The sequence below is a fragment of the Giraffa tippelskirchi genome, chromosome 9, assembly GCF_054371585.1.
Source record: "Giraffa tippelskirchi isolate mGirTip1 chromosome 9, T2T-mGirTip1v1.2.pri, whole genome shotgun sequence".
NCBI classification, from domain to species: domain Eukaryota; kingdom Metazoa; phylum Chordata; class Mammalia; order Artiodactyla; family Giraffidae; genus Giraffa; species Giraffa tippelskirchi.
The window spans coordinates 124,851,445-124,878,806 of NC_137283.1; the positions used below are offsets into that span (position 1 = coordinate 124,851,445).

At 38.2% G+C, this 27,362-nt stretch overlaps 1 long non-coding RNA gene across 3 annotated transcripts in view; it reads right to left on the bottom strand.

The window, feature by feature from the left end:
* Window positions 1-27,362, bottom strand: part of LOC145520957 (uncharacterized) — a 315,163-nt gene that overhangs the window by 114,431 nt on the left and 173,370 nt on the right. Inside the window, exons 9-10 of one of the 3 annotated variants that reach the window (XR_014064948.1) lie at window positions 27,112-27,245; window positions 4,044-4,125 (exon numbers count right to left, since the gene is read on the bottom strand). The exons of the other annotated variants lie outside the window; for them this stretch is intronic. This is a non-coding gene — a long non-coding RNA (uncharacterized LOC145520957). The remainder of the gene's footprint in view (window positions 1-4,043; window positions 4,126-27,111; window positions 27,246-27,362) is intronic. 3 annotated transcript variants of the gene reach the window in all.

Sequence of the window (27,362 nt, forward strand, 5' to 3'; positions counted from 1 at the left end):
AATCAGGCCTGTGAGATTTGATGTGGAAATCTGGACTTCCCAAAGAGTGCACGGGCTCACTCTGCCAGGGGTGCTCTCAACTCCTGATTTATAATCACTTCCTGGAAACACAAGTGCAAAATCTACCTTTGTAAATCAAGCATTTTTATTTAGGATTTATTGGCATGATTTGAAAATCTGTTTCAGGACATGTAAATCTATATTAGGATTTTTAAACCCATTTAAGGATATGGAAATTAATTTTTGGACTTACGAAACACCAAAAATGGTTTGGTGACAACTGCCATTAGAAAGAAGAGAGGCTAATAAATCAAAAGCAGGCTGCTAAGATGTGCTGGCAGTTTCCATAAATTAAAGGCTGGGTTTATAACCTCAGGTGAGTACAGATTAATAAATCCCACTTGTGAATCACCACCCCCCCAAAAGTACAAGATTTGATACCAATTTGAAATATTACAGAGCAGCATCACCATTGATACCCTTTATGCATGTGTGCTCAGTCATTTCAGTCATGTCCAACTCTTTGTGACCCCATGGATTTTAGCCCGCTGGGCCCCTCTGTCCATGGAATTCTCCAGGCAAGAATACTGGAGTGAGTAGCCATTCCCTTCTCTAGGGTCTCTTCACAACCCAAGGATTGAACCCAGGTCTCCCGTATTGCAGGCAGATTCTTTACCATCTGAGCCTACTCACTGGTAAAGACCCTGACGCTGGGAAAGATTGAGGGCAAAAGAAAAAGGGGGCTGCAGAGGATGAGATGGTTAGATAGCATCACTGACTCTATGGACATGAATTTACGCAAAGTCCAGGATATAGTGAAAGACAGAGGAGCCTGATGTGCTACAGTCCATGGAGTCGCAAAGAGTTGGACCCAACTTAGCAACTGAACAACAACAACGAGGAAAACATTGAAAATTCATAATGTAGTATGTTAGATCACATTATGGAATAGGTTTTGCCACCTCAAATGTGTTTTATATTTGATCAACAGGTCTTCTTTAGAAACTGAAGTTATAGCATTTAGTGAAATTATATTATTTGACAGAGAGACTCTTTCATTTTATTTGAAAACAAGTATATGGGTTAGGAAGGAAATGCAAGCCAAAAATTCTTTCAGGTTTTGTTCAACAGTTTCATAAGACAACCCCATGTATTGAACTCCCTAGGAGCCTGAGACCCTTTTGATTATATGGTATTTGGAATAAAAATAAAACAAATCCCATGTTCTTTTATTCTGACCTGAAAAAGATTTCTAAATGATCACCTTGGGTGTTCTTTCCCTCTACTTATTGCTGTGTTCTTCCATTTGAATTACTGCTCAGCATCACCTCGGAAGTCAGCTCAATATTGGCCAATTGTAAGAAGACCATTTCATATTGAGATTATAGCAGCTCTCTCAGACTTGCCCTACTCATGGGCCCAGCCATTATAAGAACCTGAAGATGGAGACAGGACTTGGCATTCAAATGGTGCATTTGAAGCACACAGTGAAGTATATTGTATAAATGCAAATGAACAGAAATATGGCATTGTAAGAACTCAGCCACTTGTGCAATTAGGAAGGAAATCAGGATTAAGAGTGCAGCTCACAGAGAGCACTCAATTCTGCACAGGGGAAAAAAAAGTTTAAAGAAACTTGGTTTGGTGACTCAGATCTTTGGAGAGTTTAAATCCAAAATATCTGAGATGCAACCAGTATGTAAGTAACTAGATTCAGACCCCACCACAGATCTTGTGTGTGTGTTTTAGTCACTCAGTCATGTCTGACTCTTTGCAACCCCATGGACTATAACCTGCCAGCCTCCTCTGTCCATGGGATTCTCCAGGTAAGAATACTGGGGTGGTTTGCCACTCCCTTCTCCAGGGGATCTTCCTGACCCAGGGATTGAACTGGAGTCTCCTGCTTTGGAGGCAGATTCTTTACTATCTGGGCCACCAGGGAAGCCCAACCCAGCTCCTGCCCTCTACAAACACCTTCCCACTGATACACTAAATGCACATCATTCCCCTGACTTAGGCAGTGCTTTGTCCCATCAAATGAATGATGTATGGCTCTAACTCAATCACTTCCAAAATCACTTTTCTCACCCTAAGATCCTTAAGCATTCAAGGTACATAAAGGCCAGCAAGAAGAGTCTCCCATCAGATCATTTGGATTGCTAATAGGAGCTTGATGTAGAACTAGAGATTGAAAAGGATCAAGAAGAGACTGAATTTCTTGGAATTTCATCATTTTGTGTGAGATGGCACTAAGCAAACATAAACCTGATGGCTAGAAGCAGCAACCTCATTTTATATGAATTCACTTATGTGGTAGATGAATGCATAAAAAAGAGATGAGAAGATGTGTTCAGGATGACTCTAAGGAAAAAAATTCAAAATGATTGATATTTGTCGTCAAAAAGCCACTCCTTCTCTCATTGTTCTTCACTTCTACCCAAGAAGCCTGCCCTTGCTGTCCAAGATGCTCCATGTGGACCAGTGCTCCCTTGAGGGCATACAGCTCATGCCCATAATCTTTTAAAAACTCTTTTCTCTCCAACCATACCAGAATTTTCATCTATGACCTTCAGATTTACAAGACATTCAGCAAAGAATCATTCAGCCAACATTTATTGTGAACCTATGTTTTCCCAGGCTTCACTAGGTGATGGGATACAAAGATGAATAAGCCACTGTCTGCTACTGGGGTGCTCACATCCTGATGGGAAAGACAGGTGTGGAAATAAATAATTCAAATACAACATATCCCGTGCACTGAAAGGAAGACATTTGAATGTACAGTGGGAGGACGGAGGAAGGCAGCGAAATCTTCAAAAAATGATAGTGCTTGGGCTAATTCTTGAAATATGTGTGGCATCAAGGAGGAAGTGGAGTAGAGAAGTGTGGGAAGATCATTATCAATGAGGAAACTGCAGGGTAAAACAGATTCATAAGGAGGCCAATGTTCAGAGTATCCAAAAAATGTGGCATGGCTGGAGCAATGGTTTTCAACCAGGATGAGGAACAGGAGGATAAAGAGGTACCAAAATCCCCTACATCATATATATATATATATATATATATGTGTGTGTGTGTGTGTGTGTGTGTGTGTATAATGTGCACCTGAAACTAACACTACATTATAAATCAACTATACTTCAATTGAAAATGTAAGCAATAAAAATAATTAAAAGTCTGGCTGAACAAATAAGACTTGAAAAGGTTAAAAGTTGTCTGAGGTCAAAAACTTTCTAAGAAGCAAATAAAGGGTTCAACCTCCCCCCACAAAAAAAAAAAAAATTCCCTGTATCAAACTACATTACCCATCAAAAAGTACAGAGCTAGAGTTCAGGATGCCCATGGGGGAATCATGAGAGATAAGTTGCAGAGAAATGCTGGAAAAGTAGATTGAAACATGACAACTAGATAATCCACAGAGTTAATCACTGCCAAGTCATTAGTAACATGCTTTCTTTCTTGTGTCTTCTATTTTCTGCTAATGTATACATATACAGGAAGAAGGCAATGGCACCCCACTCCGGTACTCTTGCCTGGAGAATCCCAGGGACGGCGGAGCCTGGTGGGTTGCTGTCTGTGGGGTCGCACAGAGTTGGACACGACTGAAGCGACTTAGCAGCAGCAGCAGCAGCAGCAGCATACATATACAGAGAATTACCTTACCTTTTGGTTTGGTATGATATGTGATATGGACTTCACAGTTGTCTCCATTTCTTATGGCAGCTCATGAAATAGCATCAGTTAAGGTGGTGCAAAAGGAATGGAAGAGAAACTAGGGGTTTAGAGAGTCCAGAAACCATATAATTAATTTCAGGATATTTCATTATTGACTTTATCAGGAAACATTTTGTCATCAAGATTTACTCATCTTAAGAATAGTGAGACACAGAAGTTAAGGACATCACTAAAATAAGTCAAACTAGACTGCCTAACTTTAGCACCTACATATGGAGTTTAGGGAATGATCCCAGGATATATTAAATACATACAATATTTCCTCCTGTATCTCCAAATAAAAATCTTATTTCTTCTTATAAACTTACTTCTAGTTTCTCTCAGCAGGGAAGAAAAAAATGGTCTCAAGTGACTCTCCAAATCTTCTCAATAAAGTCTTTCTGATCTTACCTGTGGTATCAAAACCAATAAGAAAGTGAATTTATATGAGAAATAAATCTACATAAGAAACACGATGGAGGGAGAACTGATTCCTGGTCTCAGATTTTTGGGGGCAATAGTCCCTAAGACCTGATGGGTGTAAATCTATCTTGGTCTCCCCGGGCACTTTCTGATGAAGGCTGGAGGGCTCTACTCAGCGAATGTCAGCTAAATCCCTCATGTCTGCTCAACAGAAACCTCAGTTTACGAGAGAGCGAAATTATAGATTGGAAATGCTCTTTTTGTAAAATTCTGGTTGTAATGCTCAGTGAAATGATAAATGAATAGGTTTTCACTGGCAAACTACAGTAATTAGGCCATTCCTCATTTCTTTATTGGAGACAGATCTAGATGTTTAATCATCATTATGTGATCATTTAATTTTATCAAAGCTTTACTATTGGAAATGTTGTGCATTTACTTGGCCACCCTCCCCTTTTTTAAGGCGGCGATTAAGGGAAAAACAAAAAGTTTTAAATCATGTCTGTAGTTTAAAGAGAAACAGGACGCTCATTTTCAATTTTATGCAATTTTAGTATATTTTTCTTATTTTCATTGTAATATTATGCAAGAGTACAATAATATTGCATAAGATGTGAAAATGCATGACATTAGAAAAAATTAATACAGTCACCCAACATTCCACTTCCCTAAGAAAACCATCATTGTTAACATTTTGATGAATTTCAGCTTTTTTTCTTTTGGGTTTTATTTTATAATATTCACAAAATAGCAAGGTTTAAACTAGCATGAGACACAGAAGCATGCCAATAAAGGCAGCAAAATATGGTTATTTTATAAGCAATTTTGGAAAACTTAGAAAGCATTTTCATACTAATCACTGACCAGGCATGGCCACGATAAAGAATTAAGTTTTCCTTCTTATCTTTGTGACTGAAATCAACTGGGAGAAATGAATAAACATAAATTAAGAACACTGAAAGAATAAATATCTTCAAAGAGCTTGAATCTTTAATTTCCCCAAAGAACAGATTTATGATCTAAGCCTATTCTTTTCAGCTTAATGTATCGACTCTTCCATAGGCTGGTAAAAAGCAGTTCAGTAACCGCATCTTCCGTCCTCGGCGATAAGACCTCCTGCAAAAGGATCAATAAGACCTGCTTTCATAGAACTTTTTTTTCTTATCCCATAACCTCAAAAATCATTTTGTGCCACAATGATCACTACAGGGAGGAAAATAAAGAGATGTGGAATCTATCAAAGTTTTTCATAGTGAGGCTGGTTTATTTCAAACCATCACAGCATGGTGGTTAACAGCTCTGGAACAGCCAAAGGATGGAAGCAGGAGGAAAAAAGAAACTGAAAGATCCTCTCCTTTCTTTACAGGGAACTTCAAAGGTAAAGGGACTAAGATTCATATTCCAGGCATTTACTACCCAATTTGGCTTTGGGAATTTAAAACTAGGCTTAATTTTTTAATGCCACACTTAACTAAAACATTGATATAAATAAATGTATTACACAAATTTATATAAATAAGTTCTGATTCAGAATTAATGTAGAAACTCTTAATAACTGGGATGAAAAGGAAGACCCAAGTCCAAATTAGTTTGGGAAACTAGTAAACAACTTATTTTTTATAGTATTTCTCAAAATCTTTTCTTTGCCATGTATACTATGAGTCTCTCAGAGAGGCCTGTGGTATATAGTATTCCAAATTTCTGTTTTTCCTCTTCTCTGAGTTCCACAGATCTCATTTTGAGAAATAATTATTTTGTATCTTCTTGTGCATCCAGATATACTAGGTCTGAGTTTCAGAATTGATTTTTTTAATGTAACTATGAAAGTTATACTTACAGTCATAACTATGAAGGACTTAGATGGCATGAATTTGGCAGCATAGTATTTGAGAAAATATCCCTGAACTTTAAATCACTGGTGTAGGGTCAAGTAGTATGATATCCCTCTTTAGACTTTTGGGCCTGGGCACATTATTTAGCCTTTGTGAGCCTTGGTTTCTTCCTCTGTGAAATGGAAGAAAAGCCTTACCTATCTCATGGAATTTGTGAGGATCAACTGAAAACTCTTCAGAAAATAGAGACTGCATAAAAATGTGGGGAATTGTAATTGTGACTAGTGCCTGCATTAGTGCTAAAATGCATGCTCTTTCCTAGATATTTGCAAGTAAACTATGAAGAAAGGCTCTGAGTCTTGTATAGCAAATTCGTTTCTGAACATATATTTCTATACCTTTGTTAAAAATGTTAAAAGTTTACTTTAGCCAAAATGGAGGAATGGAAAGTGGTTAGGAACTCCTCAGCAACAGAAACAAGGGAAAGGATTTATATAGAGAAGGTGCAGAAGCAAATAAAAGAAAGTATTTGATTGGCTACAACTTAAAGCCTGGTTGATAGATTGCCGTTAGTTGTCTTTAGTGTTTTGATTTCATGAGCTGGTGGCATTTACAGGCTTAGATTTTAGTTTGCTTCTGTTGGCTTCCTCAGCATGAGAGTCACCTAAGTCTGATGATCTTCTTGTTTAATTAATTTAATACTTTAGGGCAGGGTTTCCCTGGTGGCTCAATGGTAAAGAACCTGCCTGCCAATGCAGAAGACACAGGTTCAGTCCCTAGGTTGGAAAGATCCCCTGGAGGAGGAAATGGCAACCCACCCCCAGTATTCTTGCCTAGGAATTTCCATGGACAGAGAGCCTGGCTGGCTACAGGCCATGAGGTTGCAAAAAGTCAGACAGGACTTAGGGACGAAACAACAACAACCTTAGGGCAATTTTTTTCTACAATTGTTTTCTGTGCTTTAGTCTCGTCTCCCATAACAGACTAGAAACCCCTTGAAGGCAGGACTGGTATCTGATGTTCCCCTTGATTAACAGGCTGTTGGATAGTATTATATTAAGATGGAGAAGACTATCATAGTTGAAGTTCTTCCGTAGAAAGTATGCTCCTTCACGCAGATGTACATATTCAAAGTCAGAAGACAAAAAACTAGCATCTGCAAACTGTTTCTGTTAGGATGATGTTTATAAGCATGGTAAGTCACTTCAGTCTTGTCCCACTCTTTGCAACCCTATGGATTACAGTTCACCAGGCTCCTCTGTCCATGAGATTTTCCAGGCAAGAATACTGGAGTGGGTTGCCACGCTGTCCTCCAGGGGATCTTCCCTACCTAGGGATGGAACCAGTGTCTTTCATGTCTCCTGCATGGACAGGTGGGTTCTTTACCGCTAGTGCCACCTAGGAAGCCTAGTGTTTATATAATGTATTTAAACAGCAATTCAAATTGGGAAAATCATCTAACATGTCAATACATCATTGAAAGTAGGTTTTTATGACTGAGATAGTTGATAACAATGATTATCAAAAAGAAACACCACCCAAACCCAAGGGACAAATCAAAAGAGGTAAGAAGTAGAAAGTATGAGTCAAGCTAATAAGTCTACTCTCAGCAAATAAACAATGCCTAAATTAATTTCAAAATACCTTGATTACATTTTAAATATAAGGTCCAGAATTCAAAACTTGTGGTTTTCCCAATTCTTTTTACTGTTAGAGAAAGATTCCCATCAGAGTATATCTTGAGACAAAACTATATTTGAATTTCTTTTGTCTTTAGTTCAGTTCAGTCGCTCAGTCATGTCCGACTCTTTGCGATCCCATGGACCACAACACACCAGGCCTCCAAGTCCATCATCAACTCCCAGAGTTTACTCAAACTCATGTCCATTGAGTCGGTGATGCCATCCAACCATCTCATCCTCTGTTGTCCCCTTCTCCTCCTGCCTTCAATCTTTATCGGCATCAGTGTCTTCTCAAATGAGTCAGTTCTTCTCATCAGGTGGCCAAAGTATTGGAGTTTCAGCTTCAAATCAGTCCTTCCAATGAACACTCAGGACTGATCTCCTTTAGGATGGTCTGGTTGGATCTCCTTGCAGTCCAAGGGACTCTCAAAAGTCTTCTCCAGCACCACAGTTCAAAAGCATCAATTATTCAGCACTCAGCTTTCTTTATAGTCCAACTCTCATATCCATACATGACTACTGGAAAAACCTTAGCCTTGACTAGATGGACTTTTGTTGGCAAAGTAATGTCTCTGCTTTTAATATGCTGTCTAGTTTGGTCATAACTTTCCTTCCAAGGCATAAGTGCCTTTTAATTTCATGGCTGCAGTCACCATCTGCAGTGATTTTGGAGCCCAAAAAAATAAAGTCTGACACTGTTTCCACTGTTTCCCCATCTGTTTGCCATGATCTTAGTTTTCTGAACGTTGAGCTTTAAGCCAACTTTTCCACTCTCCTCTTTCACTTTCCTCAAGGGGCTCTTTAGTTCTTCACTTTCTGCCATAAGGGTGGTGTCATCTGCATATCTGAGGTTATCAATATTTCTCCCGGCAATCTTGATTCCAGCTTGTGCTTCATCCAGCCCAGGGTTTCTCATGATATCCTCTGCATATAAGTTAAATAAGCAGGGTGACATTAAGTTATAATCTAATACATGCTTTCTATAGATAGTAGGTTATGCTCCCTATTGTTTAAGCCAATCCTCCTCAGATCTTCCTTCTAAAACGCCCTTCACTGAAAGGAAAGTGTGTTAGTTGCTCCGTCATGTCTGACTCTGTAATCCCTTGGACTGTAACGCGTCAAGTTCCTCTGCGCACGGGATTCTGCTGGCAAGAATACTGCAGTGGGTTACCATTTCCTCCTCCAGGGGATCTTCCTGATCCAGGGATCAAACCCATGTCTTCTGTGTCTCCTGCCTTACAGGTGGATTCTTCACAAGCTCAGCCACTGGGGAAGCCTTAACTGAAAGGCAAGTGTTAAAACTAATTCCTAGGAACCTGTGAGCCCACCTCTGGAACAGTACAGCACAAAGGTGAAATTTCTTTCAAGTCTTACTCTATTCATATTAAAGTACAGAGAGATTGTTCAATATTTTCATAATTCACATGTGTCTGATTAATATAAAGTTAACAACTACATTTTTTATCATCAAGGAAACCTAATGCCCCAGGAAGCTGTGCCAAGTGTGAATGGTATGCCTTGCAGTTCAACTCAGCATCTACTGAATAGGAACATCCCAATGAGAATGCAAGCCCAGCCTTTAATTTCAGCAGTCTCATTAGGTTCTTTCTTCTATGTTTATCCAATGACATATTACAACAATAAAAAATATATTTGCTTCCCTGAGAAAGAGAAATTCACACATCAGTACTTCTCATGCAGTATAAAAGAAAAAATTTTAATGTGAAAAACTATAAGGCAGATGAAGAGCTATCATAGCGAGGCGAGTGTGACTTCAAGCTCCAAGCAGAGTACATGAACTTAATGAAGCTAATGTTTCTACATTGAACTGAGAAAATCTCTTCTTAATGGTTTTCTTCTTATTGTAACTGAAATTTATGTCAAGGAGTCTTCCATTTCCCTAAGGACACATGGTTAAGTTTTCTGCCTCAAACTTCATTAATATACAAACCAACCTAAGTCCCACTGTGAGAATGTAAGCATTGTGCCTTCTCTTTCAAGAAGGAAAAAGAAATTCTAGTACTATTTCTTTAGTATTCTGGTACTATCAAGTCTGAAGTTATTTGACATCAGATGCTTAGCCCAACAGTATCTGAATATGGTATATTAAATGCTATTTATAAAAAGTAAAGTTATGCTAATGTGCCTATCTGCTCCCTACCATTTAACATTATTAAAGATTAAAGCCAATTGTTTTGTAAACTGAAGAGTCTGTAATAGTTTCTTGAGAAGTACTCCTCGTCAGCATTCCAGATAAGGTTGCTATTAAATTTTTGCTGCTATGGATGGCTGGCTTGGGTTATTATACACTTAAATAGAGTTGCTGTCATTGTTATATAATGAAATGAAAGAGCCTTTGGCCTATAGTAATATGGTGTACCTTTTAAAGAATAAGTACCACTGCCTGATTTATAAAAATGGATCTGTTTGCATTATAGTTCCAAGCTCCTGGGTGTTTCAAAATGATTTAGATGAAATGTCCAAAATATTCTCATGTATATCGAAGACAAATAGCTGAGTTTTGCATTAACTTGCTTTCAATAATCATTGAAACTTACTGAATGATTACAGGGTGTAGCAGATTCATGGTTCTTTTTTCCATCTCATAATTTAATTATGTCTTGCTCTGAAGGGAGGATAGTCAAGAATCTGGATTTTTCATAATCCTATAAATTACTTGTTCAGATTAAAGAATAGTCATCCTGATCTCTTCATTTCAAGCATATTATTGGAGAATCCTCTTACAATTTGAGAAGGTTATACACTATTTTAATTCTTAAATGGGCCAAAAGGTTACTTTAAAAAAGATGAAGGATGACCTCACATTTCTTAAGTTTAAGACTCTTTTCTTTCTAATACAGAAAAAATTCCAACCACAACTTTTATGGAGAAAAATAATTTTCTTCTCCCTTTCCCAGGGTTGTAACATCCCAACTCTCTTTCTGATTATAGGGAAATAAGTTAGTCACACTATTTGAAAATTTACTATAAATACCTATGCTTTCAAAGTGTTTTCTCTTTCTCCTTAACTTTTTAAAACCTAAAACCAGAGTTATTTTCTTTTCTTGTACTACCTGCCTATCCAATAAAAATACAAGAATTTTGTTAATACTTTAAGATCAAAAACTAAGAAATACTGAATTTAATAACTCAAACAGATGGACAGATTTAGTGGTAAAGTAGATCTTTGCTACCTCCAGTTCATGGCAATATAAGTAACATTGTTAAAACTATAAGTCAGTAATATTTAAATGTCAACTAGCATGACAATTGTTTTTCATTTATAGTATTTTCTAAAACTTTAAAAACTCATGTATTTTGAATTGATCCCATAACTCAAGAACACCTGAAATTCTAATCATTATCCCTTTTCTGGGTCCTTTAGTGCTTCACACTCTCTGTTCTGCCTCCCTGGGAAAAACATGTGTTCCTCTCCAATGCATCTTTATCTTCATCTATGCACTTCAAACTACAGAGAGAGGATACTCAAATTTTTAGAGAGAGTTTGCTTTATTATGTGGCTCTATTGAGTCTAAAAATGCTGCAATCACAAATAGCCTTCTGAAGATGCTTGTATACTTAAACAGACACACAATTTTTCCCAGCAGTGGAAAGCAATTTATGGCTTTTTCTATGGCTCCAGTAGTCCTTCAGAAAATGGCCTTTGTAAGAATAATATTATAGTGTACAATCAAAGAAGACTTATCTTTAAAGGTTAACTGGACTATCCAGCAACCTGTAGTCATGAGAGCTAAAGTGGATGAATGAGCTCAGAAAAGGCAATACCATGAGAGCACACCCCATCAAGTGGACATGGCACCTGGCTGAGGCATGGTGCTGGAGAGCGGACATCTGGGTCCACTGTCAGCCTTTGGGAGTACAGCAAGGTGCCTTGTTCATGTCTGCTCCAGGACCCTGTGTTATTTCACTTTTTCACTAGAGTAATTCTCCAGGAAAAGACAGCTTCCTGCCAGTCCAGTCTTAGACAGAACCCTGTGCAAGGTTAGAAAACTGGACACAACCTCATCTTCTATATTTGGAGATGCTTTCCTACCCTATGTCCTAAGTTATGTTAGGTTGGCACAAACATAATTGCAGTTTAGGACTATGAATTTTAAATCGTTATAACCAGGCTCAAACACATTTTTAATAATCAAATTGGAACCATTAAAATCAACACATTTTTGCCAATCAGTAATAAGCTTGTTTATTCTTGTAGCATAAAAATCCCTGCTTTGGGACTCAATGAACTCTTGGAAAGTATTTTTTGCCTCCTGCTGGTTGTGGAAGCATTTTCCCTGCAAAAGGTGTCAAGATGCTTGAAGAAGTGGTGGTCGGTTGGCAGCAAATGGTCAAGTGAATGTGGAAGATGAGGCAAAACTTGCTAGCCCAATTGGTTTAAGTTTTGAAGCACTGGTTGTGCAACATGAGATTGGGCGTTGTCAATGTAAGAGAATTGGGCCCTTTCTGTTGACAAATCCTGGCTGCAGGTGTTGCGGGTTTCCATGCATCTCATTGGCTTGCTGAGCATACTTCTCAGATGTAATGATTTCACCGGGATTCAGAAAGCTGTAATGGACCAGCAGCAGACCATCAAACAGTGACCATGACCTTTTTTGGTGCAAGTTTGACTTTGGGAAGTGCTTTGGAGTTTCTTCTCAGCCCAACAACTGAATTGTTCATCACCAGTTGTACAAAATCCACTTTTCATTGCACATCACAATCCAATTGAGAAATGATTTGCTGTTGTTGCATTGAATAAGAGAAGATGACACTTTAAAATGACGATTTTTTAAAATTTTTTGTCAGCTCATGAGGCATCCACATATTAAGCTTTTTCACCTTTCCAATTTGCTTCAAATGTCAAATGACCTTAGAATGATTGAGATTGAGTTCTTTGGCAACTTCTCATGTAGCTGTAAGAGGATCAGCTTTGATGATGGCTCTCAATTTGTCATTGTCACTTCTGATGGCCGGCCACCGCACTCCTCATTTTCAAGGCTCTTGTCTCCTTTGTAAAACTTCTTGAACCACCACTGTACTGTATGTTTGTCAGCAGTCCCAAGGCCAAATGTATTGTTAATGTTGCGAGCTGTCGTCACTGCTTTACAACCCATTTTGAACTCAACTAAGAAAAGCACTCAAGTTTGCTTTCTCTCTAATATCATTTCCATAGTCTAAAATAAATATAAAATACACAGCAAGTAGAAAATCATTGGCAAAAAAAATTAAAACAAGAAATGTACGTTAAAATGATGTATAACATAATCACATTTATTTAAGAATGTATTCCAATATCAAATGGCAAAGGTCAATGATGCAAAAACCACAATTAACTTTTGCACCAACTTAGTATCTTTCCAATTTAGGTTCCAAAGTGAATTGTATAGGCTGAGTGCTAAGATATGAATCATAAGTTAGTGTCATGGCAATGAAATTAGTAGCCAAGTGGAGCTTTATGCATGAGATAACTGCTTTTCTGTAGCCAGTACCAAGACTATGAAAATTTGGGATTCTGATACTCATAGACTATTTTATTGCATTTTATTCATCAACAAACCCAACTTAAACTAAATACTTGGAAAGAAAGTTGTACCTGTATGACTTCTGTTCTCAGGCAAGATATTTATGATGTATTTTTAATGAAATTCAACACTATGTAAAATTATTTTAGTCAGAAAATACTTCTAGAACAAGATAAGGGCCTATTCTGAAGTAATAATAAAAATATCAAATTCTTAAATAGTGTTTACTGTTCTAAGAATTTTATGAATATTAATTCACTTCATCATTACAACAACCTTGTGGGATAAATTCTGTTAATATTCCTATTTCACAGATGGGGAAACTGAGACACAGAGATGAATAAGGTCTCCAAGCTAATGGTGATGAAGCAGAGATTTAGTCTCTAGAGTCTGTGTTCTTAACACTTTGAGACTGAAACTGATCAGGAAGAGATAGAGAGTAAGCTTCTGTGATGGCTGAGCTGGTAAAGAACCCACCTGCCGAAGCAGGAGACACGAGTTCTATCTCGAGGTTGGGAAGATCACCTGGAGGAGAAAATGGCGACCCACTACAGTATTCTTGCCTGGAAAATCCCATAGACGAAGGAGCCTGGCAGGCTACACTCTATAGCATTGCAAAGAGTCGGACACGACTGAGCACAAGCACAGAGCAAGGAGAAGGTAAGATGAAACAAGAAAAGAAGGAAAGTGAGACAGTGAGGTCACAGACCTGAAGTGAAGTGAGCCTTAAGAGGAACAATGAGAGATGACTTTCAATGAGCATATGATTGCCAGTCATTGGAGAATTTTGAATATACTATTGAGTCATTTGATCAGAATGTCACTATGGGTTCTTGGGCATATGTGTAACATAATTTTAAAAAACATATTTTTGTAAAATATACTGTAATATGAGAGATTACTCTGAATATAACCAAAGACACAAACATTTAGTAAAGGTAAACATATACATATCCTTTGACTCAGCATTTACAGTTACGGTATAAATACTAAAAAAACATATGAACATGTAAATACAACAATATTTGTTCACAAGAATAAACTGTTTACCGAATTAGATACTTTTCAACAGGAGAATAAGTAGCGTAGTTGGGGCTTCCCTGGTAACTCAGTCAGTAAAGAATGTGCCTGCAAGGCAGGCCACCCAGGTTCAGTCCCTGGGTCAGGAAGATCCCCTGAAGAAGGGAATGGTTACCCACTCCAGTGATCTTGCCTGGGGAAGTCCATGGATACAGGAGCCTGGCAAGCTAAAGTCCATGGGGTCACAAAGATTCAGATACAACTGAACAAATAACACTTTCACTTTTGTTTTCGGTTTTTTACTCACAAAATGAAATATTATACAGCGGTGAGAAAAGAATAGACTACAGCTATACTCAACAACATAGATGAACATTAGTAAAACCAAGTTAAAGGAAAACCAGAAGGTCTCAAATAACAACAGCATACCGTAAAATTCCCAAATATATAATCAATACATACATTAAAAAACACTTTAAAAAATAAGGAATAGATAAGAGGAAGTCAGTATGGCAGAGTAAGAGGACACTAAGCTCACCTCCCTCCGTGGATACATCAAAATGCATATACATGTGAAGCAATTCTCACTGAAAACAAGCTAGAGATTGCTGGAAAGATTCATTTACTACAAAGACTACAAAGAAAGATCCACCCAGGGTTAAGAAGGAAAAGAAAAGAAGTGATCAGGCCAGGACTCACGATCATAGGAGAGGACCTAGAAGAAGAGGGGGATATCACAGGCTTGGAGATCATTCCTGGGGAGTGAGGGGTTCACTTTTGGGCCCCCAGACCTGGGATCCAACACTGGGAAGACAAGTCCCCTTAGCTGGTGTGCAAACCAGCAGGACTTAAATAAGGGTGATAAGAAACTGATACTGCACCTATGGAGATTGCACATATACTTGATTACACCTGGGAACAAGGAGGCAACAGATTGAAACTGCCCAGGGCTCTGGCTTGTTTCCCAGACCAGCTGTCTGAGTGTGCACCCCAGCCATCACCAAACATGGTGTCCCTGGCCCTGGCACAAGCTCAAAATAGGGTGAAGGCTGCCATTGTCGAGAAGAGGGTGCAGTTGTGGGGGATGGAGCTAGCTAGGACCTGGCACCGCCTTAGAACAGGGCAAGGGTGGCCATCACTGGTGCTGGAGGAGGCAGCAGATTGAGAGTGATCTGGGACTCTGACTGATCTGCAAGGATGGTCCTAACACACGCCCCACTCTGACTGGGCACCTGCTTCAGACCCTCTTAGTACTGCTGCCCTCTAGGGCAAAGGCACCATTACTGAGAGTGGGGAGAGCACACTTAGAAAGGATGGAAACAGCTTGGAACTGACCTTCAAGACTTCTGCTCCAGCACCCTGGGACCCAATCCTGTCCACAACAGAACAATGATGGCCACTGAGCAAAGGAAAAGCCCTAGTTCATACCTGGCTCTGGCCCAAGTTCCTCCATCTAAAGTAAAATAGCAAACCCTTGCAACTTTTCCTTTTATCCAAGACAAGTTTTCTAGTCTTTATAACATGGCTTCCAGGAATTTTCTTCCCTGGCACCTTTTCACCCAGTACTTTCCAGAACATTAATGCTCTCAGGAAAGCACAGATGCCAGAAATAAAATGTTTCTTCCAAATAGACCTGACCAGTGCAGGGTAGAAAGGCCTCAGCAAAACTTGTCCTTACTCAACACTTTCAGATGTGCCATCTGTGAAGAGGTTAGCTTTGGACCTATGAAGCAAGAAGCCACAGTTTAAGGAGAAGGCAAACAAGCTTTCCTTTTCTCTGATGAGCCATTCCATGGATATCATAAAATAATAACATATTACATCTGGAAAGATTTTAGAGTCCATTAAATGCTTTCCTGTATACTATTTCATTAAGTCTTTGCAAAATTCTCACAGTCAGGTATTAGTTTCTACATTTTTCAGATGAGACACTCCAAATCATAGAACATGCAAGAGACAGAGCTAGAACTTGTGCATTCTGGCCCTCATCTAGCGTCTTTCCACAGTAGCATGCTGCTTCAGATAATCATATAATCATTAAATGGCTAGCCTCTCTCTAAACAACAAACTAGGAAACAAATTTTGCAACAGAAACCTAAATACATTACTGATTTTTAAAATCAATGAGAAAAAGACCGGCAATCCAATAGAACAATGGACAATGAATTCATCTGGCAGGTTCACAGAAAAAGGAATACAAATAGCCAATAAACATATTTAAAGATGCTCAATTTAACTAATGGTTTTAGAATCCAAATTAAAACATTAGTAGGCTATTATTTTTCACTAACCAAATTAGCAAAAATTAAGAAGAAATTGATAATGCACAGTACTGGTGAGAGTGGAGGCTAACAGAAACTTCTACTGAATGAGAGAATGAATGAATGCACCGTGAGTGGAAGTGCACTTTGGTACAGATTTTCAAAGGTCCCTTTGGCAAGAACGATCTCATTTTGAATACTTTTGCCCTTCGATCCAGCAATTCCACTTTAAGAATATGTCTTCAAGGCTTACTTAAGTTGTTCAGAAGTACCTGTCCAAGGATATTACTGTGTCATTGCTTACATTTACAAGTACTTGGATACATCCTAAATTTCTATCATTAAGAAGTTATTAACTGAAACACAATACATCCATTTAATGGAGCACTGTGTAACTATTAGAAAGATGAGGTATGTCCATTTTCAGTCTGTGGAAACATGTTCATGACATATTAGGTGAATAAAATCAACTGCACTACAATATGTAATATGGTCCCACTTGTACAGCACTCATATATGTGGACAGTTACATTCACCAACATTCATATTGTACATATTATACATACGCATATATATGTTTAAGAAAACAAAATGCCTTCAAGGACACAATACAAAACAAACTGTCAACAACTGGCTACTTCTGGAAAGTAGAATTTCACAAAATGAAAAATGGGGGATAATAGGACATGTTTATATTTCTGGCTTTTTGAATAATATACCACATTCAGGAACAGGTCTGGACAATTTTGCCATGTCTGGAACCTTAGAGAAAGTGGTGTACAACAATGGGGTTTCCTTTTGAACCAGAAATGCATCAGTTCCATTACTTTTTGTTTACTAAGCAAATACTTTGTGTCATGCATTACACTAAGCACTGCACACATGTTATTTAAGGTAACCTATACATTAAAACCTATACATTAAAAAGGAACATTTCATGCAAAGATAGGCTTGATAAAGGACAGAAATGGTATGGACCTAACAGAAGCAGAATATATTAAGAACAGGTGGCAAGAACACACAGAAGAACTGCACAAAAAACATCTTCATGACCCAGATAATCAAGAGAGTGTGATCACTTACCTAGAGCCAGACATCCTGGAATGTGAAGTCAAGTGGTCCTTAGAAAGCATCACTACGAACAAAGCTAGTGGAGGTGATGGAATTCCAGCTGAGCTATTTCAAATCCTCAAAGATGATGCTGTGAAAGTGCTGCACTCGATATGCCAGCAAATTTGGAAAACTCAGCAGTGGCCACAGCACTGGAAAAGGTCAGTTTTCATTCCACTCCCAAAGAAAGGCAATGCCAAAGAATGCTCAAACTACCACACAATTGCACTCATCTCACATGCTAGTAAAGTAATGCTCAAAATTCTCCAAGCCAGGCTTCAGCAATACGTGAACCATGAACTTCCAGATGTTCAAGCTGGTTTTAGAAAAGGCAGAGGAACCAGAGATCAAATTGCCAATATCCGCTGGATCATCGAAAAAGCAAGAGAGTTCCAGAAAAACATCTATTTCTGTTTTATTGACTATGCCAAAGCCTTTGACTGTGTGGATCACAATAAACTGTGGAAAATTCTTCAAGAGATGGGAATACCAGACCATCTGACCTGTCTCTTGAGAAACCTGGATGCAGGTCAGGAAGCAACAGTTAGAACTGGACATGGAACGACAGACTGGTTCCAAATAGGAAAAGGAGTACGTCAAGGCTGTGTATTGTCACCCTGCTTATTTAACTTACATGCAGAGTATATCATGAAAAACGCTGGGCTGGAGAAAGCACAAGCTGGAATCAAGATTGCGAGGAGAAATATCAATAACCTCAGATATGCAGATGACAGCACCCTATGGCAGAAAGTGAAGAACTAAAGAGCCTCTTGATGAAGGTGAAAGAGGAGAGTGGAAAAGTTGGCTTAAAGCTCAATGTTCAGAAAACTAAGATCACGGCATCCGGTCCCATCACTTCATGGGAAATAGATGGGGAAACAGTGGAAACAGTGTCAGACTTTATTTTGGGGGGCGCCATAATCACTGCTGATGGTGATTGCAGCCATGAAATTAAAAGATGCTTACTCCTTGGAAGGGAGGTTATGGCCAACCTAGATAGCATATTAAAAAGCAGAGACATTACTTTGCCAACAAAAGTCCGTCTAGTCAAGGCTATGGTTTTTCCAGTGGTCATTATGGATGTGAGAGTTGGACGGTGAAGAAAGCTGAGCACCGCAGAATTGATGCTTTTGAACTGTGGTGTTGGAGAAGACTCTTGAGAGTCCCTTGGACTGCAAGGAGATCCAATCAATCCATCCTCAGTTCAGTTCATTCGCTCAGTCATGTCCAACTCTTTGTGACCCCATGAACCGCAGCACACCAGGCCTCTCTGTCCATCACCAACTCCCGGAGTCTACCCAAACCCATGTCCATCAAGTCAGTGATGCCATCCAACCATCTCATCCTCTGTCGTCCCCTTATCCTCCCGCCCCCAATCCTACCCAGCATTAGGGTCTTTTCCAATGAGTCAACTCTTCGCATGAGGTGGCCAAAGTATTGGAGTTTCAGTTTCAACATCAGTCCTTCCAATGAACACCCAGGACGGATCTCCTTTAGGATGGATTGATTGGATCTCCTTGCAGTCCAAGGGACTCTCAAGAGTCTTCTCCAACACCACAGTTCAAAAGCATCAATTCTGCGGCACTCAGCTTTCTTCACTGTCCAACTCTCACACATCCATACAATCCATCCTAAAGGAGATCCGTCCTGGTTGTTCATTGGAAGGACTGATGTTGAAACTGAAACTCCAATACTTTGGCCACCTCATGCGAAGAGTTGACTCATTGGAAAAGACCCTAATGCTGGGTAGGATTGGGGGCGGGAGGAGAAGGGGACGACAGAGGATGAGATGGTTGGATGGCATCACTGACTTGATGGACATGGGTTTGGGTAGACTCTGGGAGTTGGTGATGGACAGAGAGGTCTGGCGTGCTGCAGTTCATGGGGTCACAAAGAGTCGGACACGACTGAGCGACTGAACTGAACTGATACATTAAAACACATGTGAGTTAAGTTTTAACAACCATCCTTACAATAAAAGTATGATCCAAACCTCTACTGCTACGATCCATTGATTGCACCAGACTGCAGAAGATGCACACATTTAGACAACTGAAACCCTTTTTGACCTGTATCTAACAATGGTAAGAGAAATCAAATTAGCAAAAATTCAGATTTTTAAAGGACTTCAAGAGGAGTACAATTTTCAAATTCATAATCAAAGAAATAGGAGAGTTGTATATTAAGATTATGGTTTCTTTATCATTGAGGCTAAAGGTTGACCCTATGTTCTAATGTCTTAGAAGTATTACATATTTTAGATTATACATCACCAGTTTCAAAAAGGGCTATGCATCCTGATGAGGTTTTCTGCAAAAAGAAAATTCTCTTCAGGATTAATTTATCTACCTGTCAATCACCACCTAGAAAATAGGCAAGGGACTTTAGATTCTGGAGTGGAATCATGGCAAAAATTATACATATCAAGTGTTGATTAAAACTATTATAGAGGAGATAACTTAGGGGGAAAAGAGTGTGGCAGGGTGTGGGTATCTGGGCTGTGTTTGGTTGGGGGAGAAACACTTGGATAGTGTGTCTCAACTATTCATTTCTCTTTAAAGAATAAAATGGAAGGAGTTGATACTATGTGAAAGCTCTCTTCAAATATTTAGAGACTGTTACTTGAAAAGACAGTTAAATTTGCCCTGTGCCATTTGAAAAGAACTAGAAACAGTGGAAGCTAGAGAAAGATAGATTTCAGCTCAATATGTCGATAACATTTTAATAGAATAGACTGGAATAGATTGTCTCAGGAAAAGGTGAATTCCTCATTTTTAAAGAATTTAAGCAGAGTTGGAACAACCTACTTGCTGGAATGTTATGATAAACCTTCATGAATTGAATAGTTCTTCAAATTAGATGACCTTTGTGCTTCCTTGCATGGTTTTTAACTCATTCATATTCTCTTCTATACTCTGTTTCATTATTAAAATATAGTAAACCATGAGAAATGTGTGCATATAGTAATCTAAAAATCAAAAGTAGAGAAATAAAGTAGAGAGATAAAAGTTAACATGTATTGATTTCTTATTGTGCCAAGCATATTAGAAATGTGTATTCACTCATTCATTTGACTCTCACCAAAATGAGGTAGCTCCTAATTTGATCTCCATTTTCAGATGAAGAAACATGTACAGAGAGTTTAAGGAAATTGACCATGGTCATACAGCTACTATGCGGAGGAATCAGGATTCAAGTTTAGTCTGTCTGGTTCCAAAGCCTATATAGTCTTAAAACTATGCTAATGACTAAGAGTGATAGTTACTGATTTAAAGCAACTGACTATTTCCCCAGAGTTTTGTATAGAATATGTTTTCTTCTAAAAAGTGAATCATAGAGGTGAGTCAGATAAAATTATCCAAACAGAAACAAATTAAAATTCAATCTTATTTTCCAATCCCTAAGGACATTTGCACCATCCCACATAAAGAGGATGATTGTCCCTCCCAAAGTAAGAAATATAATTTCTCCCATATTTGGGTTAGGGCTCAATGGGCCAGAACATGGGCTGAGCATCCAGAGAGCTGAATGCAATCTCAACTCTGCCATCAGAGCCCTGTGAGCCAGTGGGTGAGCCACTTAGCTGCTCTTTAAGAGCACAGGGCTCAAAAGGTCTTTTTAATCTCAAAAGGCTCCATAGAGCATTTAACAGAATTGCTCAAATAAAGCGCACTTATGACTTTTGTTTTTCTTACACAGGACCTTCATATTTATTGCAATATAACCTTCCTCTTTGCTGGTCAGAAACATGTAGGTCCCCTTCCTCATGATTCATCCTTCTCTCTTGATCCATCAAGGTTTTCCCTGGAGATCTTAGCTAGAAGTTTCATTCCCCATAAGAGAGAGATTAACTCACAGAGGTGATTATACTAACAAGGAATAACACTCCACATAGCCAGCGAAAACACTTTTAAAGACCAAGAGAAATAAGATACAAAAGGAATTGACTACATAATCCCATAAATAGCTTTGAAAGTGCAGTATATTACCAAAATTTTATTCAGCCCACAAACCAGGCATCATTTCTCACTTTCTGTCTTTCTAACAAATCCCACTTCCAACTTCTTTGACACACATTTTTTATAACTAACACATTGACAGTTCACCATATCAAACCACATTAAATCAAATAAAAATTATATTAAAAGGCAAAAGTAAAATATAGTTAATTTCTTGTAAGTGTTATATGGTGCATGTTTCTTTATAACAAGCTTTGTTACACAGATTATTTGAAATAGCTCATAAGATTACTTACACTAAAATGTAAATACTGTTGGCCCTTAAACAACACAGTTTTGAACTGTGGGGTCCACTTATACTCAGATTTTTTTCATAAGTACATTCTGCAGTACTATAAAATTCAAGACTGATTGAATCCATAGATACAGAGGGACAACTGTAAAGTTATACACAGATTTTGGACTTCAAGAATGGGGGTAGAGGGACTTTATTGTCCAAGGGTCAACTGTAAATGAAAAATCGAGCCCACGAAAATGTAAATTGATATTGAATATCAAGACCCAAAGAAAAGTTAGACTTGCATATATGTTCTATGTTGCTATCAAAATTGAGATAAAATTTTATTTCCAAGTGTCTGGGTAGCTTCTGATAAATGAATTTTAAAATCAGATATACGGCATTTTTTTAGTCATGTAAAAAGCAAAAAACAAACAAAAAAAGAGCTCAAAGATGAATTTTTCAAATGCCTTAAAATGGAACAAGAGGGGATACAGAAGACAATATTTTTACTACACGAAATACAGTATATGCATTAATGGATTTTTATAAGAATATTTTTGTAACTTCCCTTAGTATAAACCAAGGACAAAATGTCAAACCTAAATTAATGAAAGTAATATTGCAGAGTGTGAGAGTGGGGAAGGGAGCAGTAGATGAGAATTGAAGCAGGTCTGGTTACTTCTTTTATGCCTACACTATTCTTTTTGAATGATTCGAGCAAGATGTAATGGCTACTCATGGCAAGAAAATCCATCAACAATCCTTATAACCCAAGAAATGCACAGAAGCCTCTGGGATCATAAGTCCTAATGGTCAACACAACATGGTGACCTGGGGATCTCACCCTCTGTTCCAGACCAAATGTCTGCCCTTCCCTGTTAGCTCCCCAAGAGCTAACTTGGCCATATGTGGTTTCACCTCTAATTACTGTTTACTTCATTTCCATGTCATCTCTTTCATTATAATCTCACTAATAGGAACAAGGGGGTCTTCATGACTGTACAAGACAGAATCAGACAACTATTGATTTATTTGGTTGACTTCAATTAATCTTACTCTTATGAGCTCCAGAATATGAAAACTTTTGTTTGGAATCATGTCTTACTGAATAGTTTGCATTTATATATATATATATATATAAATATATATATAATATTTTATTTTGATGTATTAAACCTTATATATTTTTCTTCTCCAGTACAGTAGATTTTTTTTCTTACAACTCTTAACATTCTCCAACCTGTTACACATTTTTCTAAATACTTGATCTCCTACTTAAGTATTTCTACCACATTCTTCTTTATTGATATTCCCCACTTGAGAATCACAAAAAACAAATATATATATATATAATTCTTTCAAGTTTCACTCAATTTTAGTCCAGTGTTTGCAACTGTAAATATGAGTTTTATCCAAACTTGACTGCAAGACTTTTATCATTTGAACTAATATATAGCACTGGTATGCCTCCCCTCAGGTTCCCTGGGAGACATGGAATATTTCCAACCCTATAGAGAACTTCAGCATTTAATACAATGTTGTATCCAGACCACCCTTTCAAGAGATTTCATCATTGGCATTCATTTCAGTAGAGAATATCCATATAGTTACTTGGAGAGTGGAGATGGCATCTCGACATGAGCCCACCACACAGCATTTCCAGAGTCCTTTAAGAACTCCTCATGCCCCGTTAGTTTATTGCCCAGTTATAAAATACACTTGCATGGTTTCTCACACGTTGACATCTCTGAAATGAGCAGCACTTTTTTTATTAAAAATATCAAATAAAATATCTGTTTTTAAAGTCTGTTATTAAATCTTTGGTGGAATTTACAATTAATGGCATCTTAGATTCCTAAAACTATGATACTGGAAATTATGTTATTTCTTTAGACACAATGAGTTAACATGACCAGTCCTGTACTGAAGCTTCTAGTCCACAACAATTACACCATACTATCTTGCATAAGAAAGGAACTTCTTATGATGAGGGCTATGCCTCCATACCATCACAATTTATAAGTATTATAACTTTTAAAAAATAATAAAAGGGGGGGGCAGAATACAGCTTTGCTTTTTATCTTTGTGAATTGTTCTCTAATTTGCTGAAGACCATTCAGACCTGGTATTCATGGGAATACCAGACCACCTGACCTGCCTCTTGAGAACTTGTATGCAGGTCAGGAAGCAAGAGTTAGAACTGGACATGGAACAACAGACTGGTTCCAAATAGGAAAAGGAGTACGTCAAGGCTGTGTATTGTCACCCTGCTTATTTAACTTATATGCAGAGTATATCATGAAAAACGCTGGGCTGGAGAAAGCACAAGCTGGAATCAAGATTGCCAGGAGAAATATCAATAACTTCAGATATGCAGATGACACCACCCTTATGGCAGAAAGTGAAGAAGAACTAAAGAGCCTCTTGATGAAAGTGAGAGAGGAGAGTGAAAAAGTTGGCTTAAAGTTCAACATTCAGAAAACTAAGATCATGGCATCCGGTCCCATCACTTCACGGTAGATAGATGGGGAAACAGTGGAAACAGTGGCTGACTTTATTTTTCTGGGCTCCAAAATCACTGCAGATGGTGACTGCAGCCATGAAATTAAAAGATGTTTACTCCTTGGAAGGAAAGTTATGACCAACCTAGATAGCCTATTAAAAAGCAGAGACATTACTTTGTCAACAAAGGTCCATCTAGTCAAGGCTATGGTTTTTCCAGTAGTCATGTATAGATGTGAGAGTTGGACTATATAGAAAGCTGAGCACCGAAGAATTGATGCTTTTGAACTGTGGTGTTGGAGAAGACTCTTGAGAGTCCCTTGGACTGCAAGGAGATCCAACCAGTCCATCCTAAAGGAGATCAGTCCTAGGTGTTCATTGGAAGGACTGATGTTGAAGCTGAAACTCCGATACTTTGGCCACCTGATGAGAAGAGCTGACTCATTGGAAAAGACCCTGATGCTGGGAAAGATTGAGGGCAGGAGGAGAAGGGGATGACAGAGGATGAGACAGCTGGATGACATCACCGACTCAATGGACATGGGTTTGGGTGGACTCCGGCAGTTGGTGATGGACAGGGAGGCCTGGTGTGCTGCGGTTCATGGGGTCGCAAAGAGTCAGGCACGACTGTGCGACTGAACTGAACTGAACTGAATTACCTACCTTGATATAATGTTAAGACATGGGGTTTATGCAGGCATCTGTAACTGAATATTTAGTTCATGACATTTAACTTTGTCCAGACTAGAGAGACAAGGACATTCTCACAGTCCTGTGATTACTGAGAACTTTCCCATAAAGCAATAAAGACTAGAACAGTGAACAGTCAGGAGATGATCACACAACCTGTTTGTTCCACAAATAAAATACAGACTTGAGAAACCCAAATTATTTAAAGGAGAAATTGTCATTAAATGTGGACAGAAATGTCCAATAAAATATGTCTTTTCAGGGATGTAGAATATTGCCTTTTAAAAGATGAGAGAAACTTAAATCTGAACCACTCTAAAGGAACCTTGCACATATTATAGAACTTAACAAAGGAGTCCTTGAAAAGACTTTGAACAGATTTGATGACTGAAAAAAAAATCACTTTGTGCTTTTATCATGGAGTCTTCCAATGCATATTTTTATAGTGGATGTAATAAATAAGTGCACTGGTTATATTTTCAAATTAACCAAAAATGCAGAAACAGAACTGCTTTTAAAATATACATCATCTTAGTTAAGGATCATTGTAATGTATATGTGGATAATTCAAGCTAAATCTCTTTGAATAGAGAACTAGACAGGACAACTGAAGCAAAATTTGGGAGTCAGTTTGTATTTTACAGTATCTGTTTTAGGGAAGAAATTGCCATTACAAACTCAATATAATAAAAATAAACAAATTTACCAAATTTAGGCCCCATGTTCAGCATTTACATTTGTTCAAAAAAGTCCCTACAACCCTCCCAAGGAGGTAATTTATTATTCCCATTTTATAGTTGATGAAATTAAAGCTCAAAAAGGATGTAACTTGTTCAGCACAGAAGTAGTAGAACAAAGCTTGAAAGTCAAAGGATCTGACTCTCTAGCCTCTGTCTCGACCACCATGCTGTTGAGAATATGGGGGCATTCCTGCTGGGCAAGCTGCAAATGGAAATCTCCCAAGTTTGGTCTTGCCACAATCAGAAGGTGGATGAAAACTATTTCACCTCCAAGAATGGTCCTCTGATTTGCTCACGTGCAGTTATTTTATATTCTGTGAAGGGAGGCTCATATGTAACTAACCCAGGACTCAAGTTTATTTCTCTTACCGGATTTAATTCCAAAGATATAATAACTAACATGATTAAATATCTCAGTGGCCTCCCATATTGAGATTTAGAATGTCATATGGCTACAGTTCTTAATTCTACTATGAATGCCCTTCCCTTTCAGGTTAACTGCATAACGGATTAAATACTCTGCACAAAGGCAAGGTGACTCTAGAGGGAAACATGCAATTATGTAGTTTCCAAGTAGTAATTATCTTAAATTAATTGCTGTTTTATGGGAGTTTTGATCACACCAAACAATATTTACAATTGCAATTCAATTCCAAGATATCTTCTTACTCTGCTTAGCCATCTATCGGTTCAGTCATGCCTTCTCATGTTTGGGAAACATACATGATTTATCGTACAATTAAATGAGTGTTTTGTTAACTCCAAAGGGAACTTTTTGAACAGGAAAGATATGCAGTAGTGTGGCAGAAATAACACTGTGGAACCCAAGGGTACTTATGAAAAAAACAAAACACTGCCCTTCCTGTGTCCACTTGGGTTAACATTTTTTACTTGCATTATGAAGTCTGCCGTTACTATTGGTATAACCTCGTCAAGAAAATTAAAGTTTCATTTTCCATGCTTTTCTTCAATCCTCCATCCTCTGTCTGCCATCAAAAGATAAGAGATCTAAGATTCTGTCCCATTTAAACAATGAGTCAACTCAGCCATTTTTTAAGTCTCTCAGGATAGTGATTTGACTGTGTTCCCTCTTTCCCACTAAAATAGAAACTTTTGAAAGTGAAGGCTGGGGCTTATTATCAAAGCTTCTTTGTAGTTGTTAAGCACAGGAAATCTGTGTCTCCGATGCCTATCACATATTTAATAAGAAGACATAATTACTGCAAATGGTTCCCTGCTTGAAACCAATGGCCATTTCTAATGCACATCTCTTTGAAATAAGCATTTGTGGTGAAAACTCCACTCAGGAGCATTTACTGAACAGTCACTAGTAACAAAGCACCAGGATAAGTGTGTAATCAAATGATACTTGCCTGGGCCCCTGACATTCTCTGCTTTAAGGAGAATAGCAATAACACCAATAGACATGAAAAGATATTGCTAAGCTTGTGTTAATTTCCACTCCAAGCCTCACACTCCTGGATAATGCTTATCTGGTTTTCATATCCTGAAAAGAAAATGCATTCATTTAGCAAGATGTTATTGTTGCTGTTTAGTTGCTCAGTCATGTTTGACTCTTTGCGACCCCATGGACTATAGCCCACCAGGCTCCTCTGTCCATGGG